The following is a 5,473-nucleotide window of genomic DNA, read 5'->3' as shown; positions in this document are numbered from 1 at the left end:
TACGATTCGGACCGATTAGAATGAGTACCCTAAATAAGAGGGCGGCAAAATTTTCTTCCGCCCGGGCGGCTGACACCCACGCTACGCCACTGGTTCGTATCGCACTGACTCTCTCACTCTCGTATTAAATAATTAAACGTCAGCGGGAGGCCAAGATACGAAGTTCGAATTTTGCACTTCTTAGTACAGGCCTAGACAAACGCTGACTGCGCCTAGTGCCGTCTCTGTTCCTCACTGGCTGTTAGAGCCAACACTGGTGTACTGCCGTTTCGGCAAAATATTTTTCGCCAAATTTCACTTCCCAAAAAACATATCGCAGTAGTTTCATTTCCCAAACGAATCTTTAGCATATTCACATTTGGGATTTTATTCATTTGGTCAAATTATCATTTGGCATAATTTTACATTGTCGTTTTATTATGACAAATGTTTATTAAGCAAACGTTTTCTTTTGGCTAACATTATATTCCAAAAAAATATGTGTTCAAAATTACACTTCGCACACGGACCAACCACAAAACCCAACTGCTACCATAAAAGTAGGTTAGGTTAGGTTAGAACTGCGTCCCCCATAGAAACGAACTGCTATCAGAAGTAGGTTAGGTTAGAACTGCGTCCCCCACAGAAACGAACTGCTACCAGAAAAGTAGGTTATTATGCCATGCAATATTTTGCGAAGAGTGATTTATGCCAAACGATACATTTGACTAAACAATACTTGGTAATATGAAACATGACTAAGTAATTATTTTTGAAACAATAATTTGCCAAAAAAAAATTACCAACTAAAATTGCGATAAGTTGTTTTAACAAATGATTTTTTGCCAAATGACAATTTAAGTCAAATATTTTAGGATGTGATACTTTGGGAAAAGTTTTTTGCTCATACATTAGTAATCCTGAAAAATCGCATGAGCAGCGCTACCAGCGCGCGTCGCGTGCGACTGATTTTACCTGGCCCTATTGGGAGGGTGCGAAGTACTAGGTGGGGGTGATGAAATCTATCGCAGCGCTCATGGTGGCCAAAAGTAGAAATAGTTCTGGCTCTGTCATCTGTCATACTCATATGAATCTGTCATTAATAAAGCAATTTGTATAGACTTTAACTACATAATTTTAGTAATAGATGTTTGTGTTAATTATTGAACACTGTCCCTGTTGTGTTCTTAATTCCTCTACATCTCGGACATGTCCAGCAACAATTTTCCTTATGAAACGGTTTGTGGTTGAAATTTTATATTGAGTGATACTCACAAAACCGGTCTTCAAAATGATACTCATTTTGATCTGAAAACGATATTTAATTTATTACTAGCGATTTAAGAACAATTAAGTATATAATTTTACTATTATTCAAAGAAACCAATAAGATAGCTTTATCTTTTCGTTTTACAGTAAAAGTACAACTAAACATGAAGTAAACAAACCCTGACATAACGAAAATAAAACACACTTTTTGAATAAATTTTACTTAGCTCATTTAATTTTAATGACCAAAATTGAATTCACAACCTTTTGTTCACCCAAATCACGGTATCACAGTAATTTTGTATTATAAATTAATACGATAGGTTTGATTTTGGTCACAATGTCGCGATGAAATTTCAAAACGTCAGATCATCAGAGCGAAAAAAGTTGCGGACGCTAGGTGGCGCTGATGTCGTGCACAGAGCCAATACTCGTACATACTACGAAGTGTAAAATGCGAATTTCATATCTATTATAGCCATCCCGCTGACGCTTATATTATTACGAGAGTGAGAGGGACGGCACGATGCGAACTTCGATTTACGAATTTCGTAGTAGGCCCCCTGCACCAGCAGCAGGCGTGCGCCTGCGCAAGCTAGTGGACCCTTACCTACTACCTATTGCGCCATGAGTAAACTATGATCGGATTTAGAATAACCTTTGTAGATGAACTCGAATCGAGTTAAAGTCCAGCATATATACATAATGTCGGAGTTAATACAACTTACGGGTAATTAGATTGATGTTGAAGCTTACTTTGTTATAGTTTCAACATGATCGGCTTCCATATTCTATTAATCTGATTTAAACCTTATGCTATGGGTTCAAGACTCGGTTTGGGATACTGAAAATGGGACGTAGAACCTTTGTCATTTGGAGTTTAGGATCTGACGATCCTGACTGTATGTTAAAGCGATGCAAAATAGAATATAAATACCAAAAAGCAAAGCAACGCCTGATTCAATAAATTACTTAAATAGGATATAGTTTTTTTTAATGAAATTGAGTGGCAAACGCACAAATGGATCAAATGATGATAAGTGAGCACTAGCATTCATGGACACCTGCAACACCAGAGGATTGCCGATGTCTTGCTAGCCCATGCTAACACAGGAACCTTATGTGTCTGTGATTTCACCGGCTATCCGGTTGAAAGGCGGAAGAAATGATATAACACTGCTCTCTTTTTAGGTATAGAGAAGTATATCGTCACTAAAGTACAGTAGGAAAAATCTCGTATCTCAAATCAATACGTCGACGAAACGTTCTCTCTGTGTATGTATCTGTATTTTTATTTTTTATGTGCAATAGTTTAGAAAGAAAGACAGATTACTAATTTTTATTTATGATTATTATTATTATTTTATTCTGTTTTTAATATTTGTTGTTATAGCGGCCACAGTTATAGGTACATAAACTGTGAAAATTTCAACTGTCTAATTATCACGGTTCATGAGATACAGCCTGGTGACAGACAGATGGACGGACGGAAAGACGGATAGCGATCGAAGTCTTAGTAAATAGGGTTTCCGTTTTTACCCTTTGGGTAGGGGAGACCGGGGAGAGTTGTGACAGAGGAGACTTGTGATTGTGACATAGTCGATTTCTGGAAACTTATTTACTGCTAGCAAACTCGCAACAGCGCGTGTTTGATAGCTCGAGACTTGAACTAAAAAACAGTTTATAAGTTCTAAAAAATCGACATTGTCACAACTCTACTCTGTCACAACTCTCCTCGGTCTCCACTACGGAACCCTAAAAACAAACCACGTCAGGAACTAGTAAGTGGTTCCTTCACAGACAATCTTGCAGGCGCCACTATCAATACAGTATAGGCCAGTAACCAATCCGGCGCGCATCTACATTGGCCTTTATTGAGTTGACACTGACGCACGACCTGTTTCAATCTGTTTTATGCACTCGGAGACAAATGATATCTATACAATTGTTATTTGTTATTCAAATTTTGAAATGTTAGTTTTTTGTTAAATATGTTTGTTCATCACATACAGCAATGTTTTCAAATGTATTAGGTAGGTAGGTATAACTCCAATAATTTTCAAACATTTTTAATAAACTACCTAGTTTATAATAATAATAATAATTTTTATTTCTATTGCCTCTACAACAAAATTAAACTGAATCTAGTTGCTGATAAAAGTGATTTATTTCATTGTACCCTGACTGAATTATCAAAAGTGATTTTGCATGTATTATGTTATGTTTTAGAATAAGTAAATTATTGACAAAGTGTAAAATAATAATTTAGGCACTATTGCATTAGGTTATAGCCTGTAATGATAGTTGCTCGTGTGTGAAATAAATAAATAAATAAATAAAAATAATAAAAAGTAAATTAAAAGCCAAGGGGATCCTCATAATGATAAACATATTTTTTTATATTATTTCTCTATAACGTACAAACAAACTCGGAATAATAATAGAGATTAGAGACCAATGTACTCTTCACATCAACATAAATAAAAAACCGGTCAAGCGTGAGTCGATGTTGGGAAAACCTTTAAACTTTGAAGGTAATTTTCTCTTTGACTTACCTTGTTTCTGTATCGCTTACTATTCTGGTGTCCAATAGGTAAAGAGTCTTGTATTGTATCGTATTGTAATTAAACAGCGGTACATTATAAGGAGACCGGGAGACAAGCTGTCGGTAGGCCTCCAACAAGATGGAGCGACGACTTGGTTAAGATCGCGGGATCGCGGTGGATGCGGAAAGCACAAGACCGGTCTGAGTGGAGAGCCTTGGGGGAGGTTTATGTCCAGCAGTGAACGTCTTTCGGTTGACATGATGATGATGATGATGACATTATAAGGACGGATGGATGTAGGTACTTTATGGCGAATCCGACAGCCGTCTTTGATGATTTTACTTGCTTTAGGTATATATTATTATCCTACTATTTAGTTATCTGTACAAACAACATTATGTAGTCGCCGATCACTAAACCGTCTTTGATGATTTTACTTGCTTTAGGTATATAATATTATCCTACTATTTAGTTATCTGTACCAAATTATAGTCACGCCGATCACTAAACAAGTTAACTAAACGGTTGTAAAACAATATATCTTTTATTACTTATATTATTCAGTTAAAATTTGTAGTCTGTACTTACTTCACTCTGTCTACTTTCGAAATAAAATAAATCACCATTTATTAAATATTTCTTAACACGCTCACTAGCGATAGGTAATTGTTTAAGCACATTAATGACCCAGTGATTCCAACTCATTCACTATTTTTAGGGCATCGGATCGCACATGAGCGTCACCACAGAATATCTAATACAACTTTTTCGCCTCTCCTGCTCACATCACAAGTTTTCATGTTTTATCTAATGGTTTTTTCTTTACTCAATAATAATACTCACCAGTAATATAATCCTTGAAGCACAATCTCGGTAATACCTGTCCCAATTTTGAGAATAATATCCGGCTTTTTTATCAGACATCTAATTATTTATCCATTCCCAATTCCTCTTAGATATAGGTATTAGTAAGGCGGCATATACGGAACGGACTGAATATTTTGGAACTATGAACTAAATTACCTATTAATTATTACTTTGCTCACCCGCGACCTTCTTGCGCGCTTATGGTACGAGTCAGCCAGCAGTGAACGTGTTAGGAAAGTGCTACGAAATTTCCTTAACCGTAGCAAGCGCTACGCCCGTAGCAGTTCGTAGACGTCGCGCGTAGCGAAATAAATCAAAACTTCAAGCAATAGGTACTTACAATAAGAGTTTTATTTAGTTATCTGGATACATTGCATTTGTTTAGCTAAACATTAAAAAAAATATGAGACGATTGTAAAACGAGAAAATATCTTTATTTAACTTCGCCGCGCGATTCAATTAGATATTTATTTCATGGTGACATTTATAAAAAAAATCCTGAAACTTTTTTAATAACTACAAGACCCGGCACGCACAAGATAAAAACACAGTAAAAACGCCACAATTTTGAATCGAGAACACTCCAAAATAACCAACCTTATTAGCCTCAGAAAATATTTTGTCGTTTTGTAGGCGGGCGTTCCCGCCAACTCCTTACGAAAAACGGTCACCGCGCGGACATTGACCGACGTGCGCTCGCGCCGCGCTCGCTCGCCGACTGGTCGAGACCCGAAACCGCCCCCCACAAACAAAACCCCACCCGTAAAGAGCATTTTAGCACCCCCTCCCCCCCGCTCGCCCTGATTTAATAG

This window comes from Choristoneura fumiferana, chromosome 23, assembly GCF_025370935.1.
Source record: "Choristoneura fumiferana chromosome 23, NRCan_CFum_1, whole genome shotgun sequence".
Taxonomy (NCBI): domain Eukaryota; kingdom Metazoa; phylum Arthropoda; class Insecta; order Lepidoptera; family Tortricidae; genus Choristoneura; species Choristoneura fumiferana.
This window is presented reverse-complemented; position numbering follows the sequence as displayed.